The sequence below is a fragment of the Mastigoproctus giganteus genome, chromosome 2 (genome assembly GCF_048544385.1).
Source record: "Mastigoproctus giganteus isolate SK-2022 chromosome 2, ASM4854438v1, whole genome shotgun sequence".
In the NCBI taxonomy this organism is placed as follows: domain Eukaryota; kingdom Metazoa; phylum Arthropoda; class Arachnida; order Uropygi; family Thelyphonidae; genus Mastigoproctus; species Mastigoproctus giganteus.
This window is the reverse complement of record NC_143576.1, coordinates 118,245,312-118,258,332: the sequence shown is the minus strand read 5'-3', so window position 1 is coordinate 118,258,332 and position 13,021 is coordinate 118,245,312.

Sequence of the window (13,021 nt, the reverse complement as noted above, 5' to 3'; positions counted from 1 at the left end):
TTTCTTATTGCTTTTATTTTCGTAGTTTTGAGATCATCTTTCAACTCTGTCGTTATTTTGGTCTTGATTTGTTCACTTGTATGTGATTCTTTTGAGTTAATGAGTCTGACGACCACCAGATTCGGCTGTTTTATCAGGGTTCTCTTTCTTATAATGTGGGAGTTCTGTCGACTGGCCATTGGTGGTTTCCCTTGGATGGAAGCACCCAGTTTAGAGGGCGGAAGGTTCTTAAGTACAGCCCCGGCATAAGAGGGTACTGTAGATGGTTCAGGTTCTGTGGTTAGGCGCAGTACCCGAGCGGGATGAAGGCTAGGGAAGCTTAGCTTAGATGTCCAAGGTATTTTTCCAGTATTGTAGGTCTCCTCTTGATTTCTTCGTTAATAGCTTTTAGCTTCTCATTCTAGATTAGAAGAGCTGTTGTGATTGTTTCTAGGCTTGTCCAAAGTTCCTGGACATAGTTTCCAGTGGCTTTGGTGAATCTTTTGGAGTCTTGGTTGAGGAGTGCCACCAATTCCTGTGCAAGACTGAGATGATCTGATGGAGGGTGATGGTATCTCCTTCGTTAAAGGGGGGGGGGGGGGGGGGGAGCCAGAACAGGGGGTGCAGTAATGGCGAGCATACTGGATGGGAATCCAAATGAACCCTCTTGGTCCAGACCAGATGGTAGTTGTGTTGACAAGGATCCTGCTTGGGCAGGTTGAGGCGGCAGATCTGATGGAGTTTGGTGAGTACCTGAGGAGACTCGCATCTCAGGAGCAGCAGCCACAGGAGTGTCTGGAGCTGCACGTAAGACTGCAGTTGGGGTGGAGTTTGCCATTGATTCGAGGATGGAGGCAGCTGTTAGTGTGGTGTAGAGATACTCTTTGTTCCAAGGTGGAAGCTGAGTGATTATGGTCTATGGAAGGATATATACAGTTACTATTCGTCTGTGTGGGAAGAGGAGAGCAAGAGGAACGCATAGAACGAACTCTGGACCTCCTGTAGGACTTCTTTTTCTTTGAGGAGTATTTGCCAGATACTCTTAAGAAGCAGTGAATTAGAAGTCTCCGATTCATCTCTCTCAGATGAGCTAAACTCGTCCTGTGAACTTTTAGCAATTTCATTATTTTCAACCATCTTACTGTGTCGGGCTGAAGTTTTTAGGTTCAGGGAATGAATGGTTCTACTGAATTTGAGTCAAATCTCCAAATTTTTAGGTTCAGGGAATGAATTGTTCTACTGAATTTGAGTCAAATCTCCAGAAAGTCTACTGGAGAATTTAAATAATTAACAGAAAAGGAGAGTTCCAAATTTTGTTAGTAGGGGGTGCTGAAAGAGATGTGGAGAAATTTGCATATTGTATTCTTGGCGACAGAGGACTGCTGACATCACCCAAGGGTCAGCAGCCAGATGTATCAATTCACAGTAAAAGAAAGTCCCCTTCAAAAGCTGGTATGCAAATTGTATGTTCCAAAATTAATAACCACATATTAATTAACTCAATAGAGAATCAGTATTAATTACTAATGACGTCATGATTAATAAATAGATGTTCCAAATTAAAAGTTATAACTTTAGTTGCTGGCTTCGGGAGGACGAATGGACGATCGCCCTGGCGGTCATGTGACTTGTTATTTCAAACGAACCCCTTTGTTCCCACCGATGAAGAAGCAATGGCAGAAGAAGATAAAACGAATTAGCATTAGCATTAGTAGAGGCATTTGATGCAAGAAAGCAAGCTTATGCAGCATCAGCCAAAAAAACACTTCCACTTCACCCCTCTGTTCGTTCAAAATACCTGTCCAGCTGAGCCTTAAACTTATTTAGGCTTGGTGATTTGGTAGTTGTTGGCGCATCGGCTTCTGTGGCCATATTGCACCTCCCAAGGTTTTTGCAGTACTTTGATCCAAGCCCGAGGCGGGAATCGAACCCGCGACCTTTGGGTTGCCGGACACCTCAAGATCCATATACTTTTAAATCTCTGGCCTTTACAGTGAACTGTATCACACCACAATGTAAACTACGCGGAGATGGGGGAAACCCCTGGTGCCGTTTGACCCTAAACACACTTTACACTTCACTTTACACTTTGGGTTGCCGGGCAGGTACTTTACCCACTCGGCTAGCCCGGTCGGCTTATTTAGGCTATCAACCTCCACGACAAAGGATGGAAGTCTGTTCCACCAACCAACCACCCGCTGGCTAAAGGCAAATTTCCGCACGTCTGTCCTACATCTGTCTTTCCTCAATTTGAATTTATGCCCTCTCAGGTGATTATTCTGAGCTAGAGGAAGAATCCCATCAGCATTGAGCATGCTCAAACCATTCAAGGCTTTATACACCTCTATCAGATCACCTCGCTGGTGCCTAGTCTTCAGACACTGTAATTTGCAAAACTTAAGCCTTTCTTCGTAAGAGCACCCCTTTGTTCCATTCACTAATCTTGTTGCCCTTCTCTGTACTCGTTCCAGCAGCTCTACATCCTTCTTGAAATGAGGCCTCCAGACCTGTATACAGTACTCTAGGTGTGGCCTGACCATTGCCTTATACAAGGGAATAATCACCTCCTTATCCCTGCTAGAAAAATTCCTGTATATCATTGACAATACTCCATGAGCTACTCTTGTAGCTCGTTCGCACTGCTCAGAGAACTTCATATCTGCCTGCACAACCACCCCCAAGTCCCTTTCATTCTCTACCACTGTCAGTGTAGTACCACAGAGTTGATACGTTGCTCTGGGGTTGCTGTTTCCCATGTGTGGTACTTTACATTTGTCAATGTTAAACTTCATTTGCCACCTCTCAGCCCATCTGCTCAACCTTTCCAGATCCTGTTGCAGCAGCATAGTGTCAGTAGTGTCCTTGACAACCCTGCCAACCTTTGTATCGTCTGCAAACTTGGACATTAAGCTTCATATACCATCATCAATATTATTTATAAATACAGAAAACAATAATGGACCCAACACTGAGCCCTGAGGGACTCCACTAATAACATTAGTCCACGGTGAGCAGTGTCCATTGATTACCACTCTCTGTCTTCTCCCCCTCAACCACCCCTTTATCCATAGCAGCAATCTGCCTCCAATGTCACACTGCTCCAATTTGTGTAGCAGTCTTCCATGTGCAACAGTATCAAAAGCCTTTCTAAGATCCAAGTATATAATATCAAAGCTATTCGCTGCATCCAGTTCTTTTGTGACTGCATCATAGTATCCAATCAAATTGGTCAGGCAAGACTTCCCCTTAACAAAACCATGCTCTGTCCGAGCTATAACTGAAGTCTTGTATAAATGATCCTGCAGTGCTTCTTTAACCAGTGCCTCCATTAATTTTCCTGGAACAGAAGTTAAGCTCACAGGTCTATAATTACTTGTGTCAGCCTTTGATCCTCCTTTGTGAATTGGGGTCACATTTGCACATTTCCAGTCTATGGGTACCTCCCCTGAGTTCAAGGAAGCTCTCATAATTATGGCTAAGGGTTTGCTTACTTCCTTTGCTGCCTCCTTTAATATAACTGGATAGATCCCATCCACCCCGGGTGCCTTTCTTGTGTTTATCTTCAACAATTTCTCCTCCACTTTACTCCAAGTTATTTCAAGATTCTGTAGCTTACTGCTAGAGTTGAATACACCTCTGGCATTCCCCTCGCTGAATAACTCCTCATGTGTGAATGTCGATGCAAAATATTCATTTAGTTTGTTAGCTACCTGAGCAGGATCATCAACAGTTGACCCATCAATATCAAGTGGACCAATCTGATTCATCCCCTTCCTTCTAGAGTTTCCATAAGTAAAGAACTCTTTGCTGTTTTTCTTTGCATCCCTTGCCAAGGATTTCTCGTAATCTGCCTTCGCCTGCCTAACCTCCTTTGTAACTTGGTTGCATATCAACTTGTATCTATCATAGGCTTCTGTGTCATGTGTTAATTTGTAAGTATCCCATGCATTTTTCTTCTCTGCCATATGCCTCATTAGTTCATCTGACATCCATTTTGGCCTGAACCTTGAACAATATTTCTTAGTTGGTATGTAAAGCCTAGTAGCTTACAAGATAAGTTCTTTGAATGCTTCCCATTTTGCATTTACTGTTGGTAACATCATCAGTTGGTCCCACTGTATAGAATTTAAATACTGTCTCAGTCCATCGTAGTCGCCTTTACGGAAGCAATAACCCTTCCCTTTACTCCTAATGGTATTTACCTCTTTGAGTAAATCCCACTTCAGCACACTGTGATCACTGCCACCTAGTGGTTCATTTATCTGCAGATTCTTAATGCATGAAGAATCAATGCTGATAATCAAATCAAGAGTATTACTCCCTCTAGTTACCTTCCGAACATGCTGATGTAGAAAACAATTATCCAATAAATCCACAAAAGCCCTGCTAGTGTGTGAGTGACCAGTCCCCAAATTCCAGTCAATATCTGGGAAATTAAAATCCCCCACTATAAGACTCTCTGATTTACTGGCGCTCTCTATTTCCCTGTACAGTTTCTTATTATACCCATCAGAGTCATTAGGCCTATAGCATACTCCTACTCTCAAGTTTGATCTCCCAATGCTTATGTCACACCAAACTGACTCAACAATGCTCTGTCCAGCGATGTCGACTGGCTTCACTTCCTTGGTTTTTATGTGTTTCTTAACTAATAGCATAACCCCTCCCCCTTCCTATCCTGTCTATCCTTTCTGTAGACGTTGTACTCCCCAAATTGCAGTTCTGCATCCCTTATATCTGTGTGACACCACGTCTCTGATATCCCAACAATATCTGCCTTTGATGTTTTGAGCAATACCTCAAATTCATCAAATTTGTTTACTAAACTCCTAGCATTGGTGTACACGCAAGTATACCTGCACCTGTTTCTATTCTTTGCTACCCTAACACAACCCATGTGATTACTTGTACCGCAATGGCTCCCAGCAGTCTCTGAAATATCATGCATCTTGTTTTTCAGGCTTCTGCTAATTCTAATAGAATTATTATTATATTCTATAGAATTATTCGCGTCAAAACAATATGCCCCTCAAAATCACAGTAATCAAAACAATTTCACTATAAAATCAGCATCAACTAATGTGAAATTAATTAAGGCATCCATAACTCTCCAAAAGAGAGAGAGAGAGATCTAAAGATAAGTGGTCTAAAACTGTTTTGTTATTTGATTTTTAGGAGCATTAGCAACTAAGGCCATATTGCTCCGGGGATATGTCGTGGTCATTCCTTGACCTTTCCGCATCCTCCGTATTTTGTGGGCACGGGCTCCAACCCCGGTCTAATCAAGAAGCGTGCGCTACGCACTACTGCTCCTGCCCACCTGGCTACGCAGGCGCCGGTCTAAAACTAAGGCAAAGGATGATAGTTAAAAACAACGGCCGGACCTATATGGCGAAGCCATTAGAAACGAGCCGTGAATGAACGACAACAGTGAAGATTTAAATTCGTTCCTATCTGGAGAACGCCTTAGAATTTTTGGCATAAAATAAACATCAGTCGACTCACCGAACTAAACAGATCCACTTCGACTTGAATATAATCCAAAATGATAAACTGGCACCACTTTAAAAATACACTTTGAAGATCATTGATTAACACAACCAGCAAGCACTTGCCGCCATTTAGGTTTTCTTCTGATGTTTAGGTAAAGTGTAAGGTATGTTGGTGTCTAACAGATCCTGGGATTTCCCCTATCTCCGCGGATATGCATTGTATCGGGTCAGAGATTTGAAGGTGTGTGGAGGTTATGTGCTGTATATTGTGTTATGCCCTTTGTTTCTCCAGTCTATTAGCTGCCAAGCCCCTAGTGGGACCCGGCGTTACCATACCGTGCCACGGGGAGGGTGACCAGGTGTACCACTGATGTTAGAGTACTCTGGCGGGTCCTGCCACCTACTTTCCTGGGATTTCAGTGGCTAGGACCAGATTTGAGAATGATAAGATCGCTGTTTCTTCAGCAACGGTTGTAATTTTAACAGAGCGTAGGGTTGTTCGCTAAAAACTTGTTCCAGGGCCAAATAGATCGGGCAATAATTTTGATGTGTTTAGATTTAGACCTGTGGGGCATATATATATATAAAAAAACCGTTGTGTAAGAGAAAAGTAAGGGGGAGGCAGAAGACAGGAGGGTAGGAAACAGAAGGAAGGGGCCGACAGGGAAGATGGCCCCTGCTGACAGTGTGACATGCCCAGTGCCTCACCAGAAGGAAGAGTGGGTTGGTGGGAGAAGGGAGAAAACCATTCCCCCAAAAAGAGAAAAAAAAAAAAAAAAAAAAAACAGAGAGAGAGAGAGATAACCCACAAGTGCAGGGTAGGTACGGCTAGCAAGGCCTGTCAGTAGGAGCCGAGACAACTTGGTGGAAATCCAGCAGCGTGAGTGCTGCTATGGTGGATGGGTCATGTTCGGGAAGGTCTAGTCCAGGTGTCGTCATTGGTACTCCATTCGGTGAGTCTGTGTCGCATCCAGGCTGGTTCAGTAGTCTATGATGACGAATAGTTGGGAGGTTAAAAATGGGAGCCCAAGATCGGATGGTGAATTCCAGGGATTGATGTTAGGTCTCTTCTTGATGAGATGTGTCACATCCGGTGGGGAAAAGTTCGTCTAGGAATCAATGATGAGGAATTTGCTAGGTATGTGAGGACCCTGTCTTGGATTGTACCACCAGTGTTGTCCCAACCAAGTGGAGAGACCAGTTGACTAGTCGAGATGTGAGGGGTAAAGTTGGGTTCTGTATTCCTAATGGTTTGTTGGTCAAGTTGGTTCAAGGCATTAGCATCCATGGCCCAACGATGTGCAGCAACAATTGGCAGCTATGTTGTTTGACCTATTGATTCGGATACTATGGTGCTGGTAGCGCCTTCTGCCTGGTGAATAGGTCCATTGCAAATTGTGTGAGGGGTCGGTAAGTTTCTTCATTCTGTAAGGTGAGGTGTTCTTGGTTTTGGTAGTTGAAGCGTAGTTTCGTTATTAGGATCCTCCTTAAGTCCTCGTAGATTTCACAGCTGTCGGCAAGGTGCTCCCACGTCTGATGCTCTCCACAGTGGCCGTGGGGTGAGTCTGTAAGATGTTTAGGTAGGTGGTAAAAGTCAGAGTGCCTGGCACATGGATGACTGGGCACAGGGTATTCTAGCAGAACATTGTCCAAAGCATGACACCGCTGCTTCTGGCTTGTTTTCTTCCTGTGGTGCATCCAAGCGCCATCACTTCCCCAGGTAAACGATCCGGTCGTCCACATGGTGCAACAGGAAAGGTGATTCATCGGACCAGACGACCTTCTTCCAATCACTCAAGGTCCAGTTTCGAGGTTCGCGTGCCCATTGTAGGCGCTGCCGCCAGTTAACCGTGATTAGCATAAGCACTCGGAGTGGTCTGTGGCTATGCAGCCTCATTATCAGCAGGGTTCGATGTACTGTGTGTTGTGACACATTACTCCCATCACCCACATTCCAATTACTGGCGAGTTGCACCACAATCGCCCTTCTGTTGCCCCATACCATCCAGGAGAGCCTTCACTCACCTCGAGCATCGATGAGCCGTGGTCGTTCAACACCTCGCCGGCAGTTCGTGGGGTTTTTCCTCCTCGGACCACTTTCGGTAGGTACTAACCATGGCTGACCGTTAGCATCCCACCAGCCGTGCCGTTTTGATATGCGTGTGGCTATTACAATTTGGCTATTGTCAAACTCGCTTAAATCCTCTGAATTTCCCATCTGAAGAACAAGAGTAACACTGGGAAACGGAACTCTATATCAGTTGTTTTTATACTTTGTCCCGAACCGCGCATGCGTCGTAGTTCACCTGCAGTTGCTTCGATTTGCATAACGACTCGCTGGTCATAATGTTTTCGCTCATCGGTTTATATATATATATATATTATTTTTTCTTTTTTTCATGATTTGTAAACTTTGGCAACCCTTAAAGAATGGTGCCCCGAGCAAGGGCCTGCTAACTCGTGTCTTAAGCTGGCACTCCTTCGCTCACACAGTGAACAAGGATTTGGCTGTCAGCGAACAGTAGAACAGTGCGACGCTCAAGGGCATCCCACACATGTTGCATCGGATTTAAGTCTACTGATCGTGCTGATCACGTCAGTCCTTGGATATCTTTAGTTTCAAGATAGTCTTCCACCACTTGAGTTCTATGTGCAGTGGGTTTGTTATGCATGAAAAGAAAATCTAGGCCAACCGTATCCCTAAAAACTCACACACGGGTTCGAGGATCTGTTTTCGGTACTATGCACAGTTACTGTACCACTATCAAAAACACGAAAAGGGATGCGACCGTTGATTATTATTCCGCCGTACACAATAACACTGCCTTCACCGTAAGTGTCCCTTCCTTGGATATTGGAGGGATGGTACCTCATTTCTCGTTGTCTGCAGTTGAAATAATGTATAGAATCTGTTTGTAGGCTAAAATGGGACTCACCAGAGAACAGGTGAGTAACATGTTCATGGCACCAGTTTCGACTAGCTCTACGGTGGTTTGGGGTTAATGGAATTTTTTTTTGTACTTTGTTGCGGCCTCCAGGGTGTCCCCTATACACCGGAGGTTAATGGGATTTGTGCCGGTACCTGGTACTTCGCAACTAGGAGGCAGAGGACACCTGATCCTCCGCACCCTGACTCCCATCCCAAACCACGTGGAGGCAGCCAGGGTCAACAACCAAAATAGACTCTTACTGGGGCTATCAGGCAAGCCTGGCAGCCCCAAGGTATTCAAGTAGGGGAAATAGGATTTAGGTTGAATAGTATGGGAAATGAAAGTGAAGGAAAGTGGACAGTAAGCAAGGGGAAGAAAGAAAAGCCATCCCCTGAGTAATAAGAGAGAAGTGTGAAAACGTTTACAGGAAAAGAAACATATAGTGGATCAATTTTAATACAGCCTTTAAATACCTAAAAACCTTAAAACTAAAACTACAACGTTTTATGGTGCAGAGCTAGCAACATAGCTATTTATATATATACAATTATTCTAGTCTGCCAACTGCAGAGAGAATCAGAAATTCTCTTTTATCTCAATTTTAGACCACAAGAATAATAACACAACCTGTTGTCAACTTAAAACATAGTTCACAATCAAAACATAGCTTAGAAGAATGAATCCAAGCAAACCCAATACACATGGGTATTCAGTCCACACAGTTCTCGATCAGTTGAACAAACCAAAAGCATCCATACATTTGATATAATTTTCCAACCACCAGAACAAACTATTATATTAGGCCACAAGTTATACTCTACAGATGACCAATTGTCTAAAAGCTCCACAGACCAACAAAACCTCAACATCGATTACAAAACCCATTCTTTTCCGGCAAACAATCAAGGTGCAGCCCAAGCTCTCAGAAAGACGCAGAAGACATTGACAATTTATTTACAAGTCTAAATAGACACCATCAGCGTTAATCTGTCTACCATTATCCAACAATCCATCAGACAAAGATGTCCAACCATCAAAATATTCATTAAGAACTGTACTGTGTCCCAGGTCACAATTCCCTAAGTTATTTAGTGTTTTTCTTTTTTTTTTAAACATCCTTAACCCGAACGACCATCAACCTGTCTAACAGTCACAATACTTCATTTCAGCACTCATGATAAAATAGCTGCATCATTATTACCCAACTTGCAAACAATTTACCGATATTCAAAGTCAATTACACTCAGTTGACAAAATAGTTAGACTTCAATAGAACCCATTTCTACTGTCCAATAAAATATTGAGTTCTTGTCACTTTACCAAATCACTGCTACATTAATAATCAGTGCAACAGTCTCACTAGGAGCCTTTGACCCTACGGTCTCCAGCTCAGATACAAACATAAAGAACTGCAATTTAACAGTTCCATAATTTATACCCAATCCAAGACTAATGGTGTTTTAATTGAGCAAAAAACACTATCTCAAAAAGTCTCATTCTGACTCAATTTGTCAGGTAAACCAGAAAAACCCCAATCTCCAAGACATCCATCACAAAAATTCTCCTTCCAATTTTCAACAAGTATGCCTTGGCTTATAAGGACTTCTGTACATATTTACATTACTACATCTTTTGATGTAGTAAAACATAAAACTGAACACTATTCAGCATTAAATTTACTTACTATAAGTTAACCATTTGCATCTAATTCATTATCATAAATTCGCTTCCTTCGTCTAAACAATTTATCCGCGAAATCTGAAAAAGCATAAAAATTTTCTTTGCAACTAAGAAACTGATTCAAATCATCCTCGTTGTACACGTTTATGAGGAGTTGGAGACTATTCCGTAAATATAAATACAAATAATATTCAAATAATAAATGGACAACAGTCTCCTCAACCCCACATTTACATAATGGCGTGGCAGCCAACCCAAACTTGTATAGTTTAGAGTTAAGGCTAACATGACCACTCAGTAAAAAAGACACATTCATACTTGGGTTAAACCAAGCAATTTGCTGTTTAATAAACTCCCTCACATTTTGGATAAGTTTATTAGTTACTCTACCTTGTTCAGGAGTTGACCAGACCATTTGGCAGTCATTTATAAACTCTGATCTTATGCTAAGATTGTCCTCCTTCTTTGGTGTGTCCAAATCAATAGAGAAATTCCAGACTCTAGCCGGCGAGTCTTTCCTCCTGAAATACTGAAGATAGTGATACATCACTTCATAATTTATAGGCAGATTTCCATTTACAACTTGCAGGGCAAAAGCGGAGATGGTTCTACAATTTTTAGATATAGCAAGTAGATACGATAGCCCCACGCACCTGCAGCATAACATATTATCGGAATGAAGATACATTTGTAATAAAGCTTTAAAGTAGTAGACTTAACACCCCAGACACATTTTGAAATTCTAATTATTTTCCCTGTAAGTGCCTTAATTTTTTGAAGCAAATATTTAGCATGAGTAATGAAACTGAAGCGGTCATCCATTATAATCCCTAAATATTTATAAGATCTTACAATTCGAATAGCATTGTCATTGAGTCTAATATTAGGTGGTCTGTTCAAGTTTAAATAGCCCTTCAGAAGCATCTGTTTTGTCTTAGATGTCTTAATTTAAATCACTTAGTATGTCATTTGCTCTCATTTCTAACTCAGGTCTAGATTCTACTAAGACCACAAGGTCGTCAGCATACGCTATTTTCAGGACCTTCTCATTCGCAACAGCGAGCCACCCATCAAGGATCGCGTTCCAACAAATTGGACCAAGTATGGATCCTTGAGGGCAGTCTCTAGTAACAGGTATACATACAAAGCAATAGCTCGATGAGAACAAAGGATTATTGTAATTAAAGTAGTCAGATGTAAGCCTATAGATAGGAGCAGAGACCCCGGCCTCCCGGAACCTCGCCGAGACACTCTGCCACCATAAGGTGTCAAAGGCCCCTTTGAAGTCCACGAAGAGGCCGATAACATATTTTTATTCCGTAGATGAAACAGAATCGATCACGTGTCTGATAGCATCAACCATGGATTTACCCTTGTTAAAACCATACTGGGATTGTACCTGCAAATTTTTATCTTGATAATACACCAAAAATCGGCCTATGATTAACTTCTCTAACACCTTGCCCAACATAGGCAAGAGGGCAATTGGCCGATAGGACGATGCATCACTGGAAGACCTGTTCGAATTCTTAAGCAATATTTTGAGATTGGCTCGTTTCCAAATACTAGGGAAAGAACCATCCCTTAGACAAGAATTAAGTAAGTTTAAAATGAGCTGTGAAGACAGGTGCTAAATTCTTTTCAAAATCACAACCTGGATAAGCTCCAATCCGGGGCAGTTCCCATCCCCGCATTGAATCATTAGCCTTTGTAGTTTCCTCATAAGTAAAAGGCTCTTCAAGTGCTAGAACTGAATTAAGTCAAGTGTTCAGTCCTCATAGCTGTTTGTTGTGTAGTTTCCGGAACACTGCTGTCCTCATAGATGATATTATACAATACAGTGTTAATAGAATCTGACCAGAAAGTGTCTCCCTTCTATCACTCGTTAACATTGATGAAAATACCTTGCTGGGGTGAATTTTTTCAGCTATTTTGTAAGCCGTGCCCCAGGGTTCGCTGTTTAATGTCTGCTCAATCATTCGCTCCCAAGCCGATTTTTTGTCTCTATATATTGTGTTAAAATGTAGACGTCTGGCCGACTTGTAGAGTTCGGCCAAACGGTCCACTTCGTGGGCAGGTCTATTTCTCCTCTTAGCCCTTTGGAAGTTTCTCCTGGCATTTTTAAGACTTCTCAAGTTTGAGAGGTTTAAGGACCACCACGGCACATAGTTCCTCTTTCTTTTCTTCTTTTTAAACGATGCATCTCATACTTCCCTTATAAGATTTTGGACTTCTTCCGCCTGGGACTGTGCCTGCAACAAGGCGAGACTATTTAAAATCGCAGTTGTTATTTTCTCTCTCAGGTTCCTATCAAAATTTTCCCTTGTTGTTCCCTGATTATTAAACCTGCGGATATCATGTGATGATCTAAAAACAGGGGAATTAGTATCAGTATTGACGTTAAAAGTTATAACATTATGGTCGCTTGACAGCCAGGAGGTATGTACCGTCCAATCTCTAATATGTCTACCAAAGGCACTGTTCGAAATTGTGATATCGATGTACGATTGTCCATTAGCTGTAACACAGGTTGGTGGGTGCCCTGCCGTATTCCAAAGGGTAAGATTCTTCGTCAGAATAAATTCCTCTAACAGATCACCCTTCGGGTTAGAAACTGGGCTGTTCCACATTATGGAAGAAGCGTTAGCGTCTATGCCCACTATCACCCTCCTTTCAGCAAGCTTGTGAAGAGCATTCTCCAAATAGTTTATGAAAGGTTCGATGGGTTACTGATACTGGCTACATTGAAAGTAAATTGAAATGAAATAGATCTGCCCGAAAGAGCATGGCAAGGCAAGCACATGCCGAATGCGTTGAACAAAGTCCCATAATTTTAGTTACAGTTATGGTAGGATCCAAAACAGCCAAGGCCGCCCAGACCCTAGCCACCGCATTTCCCTCCACCCCGGTTATCTCAGTATTAGTTTGAACAGTTTTAGA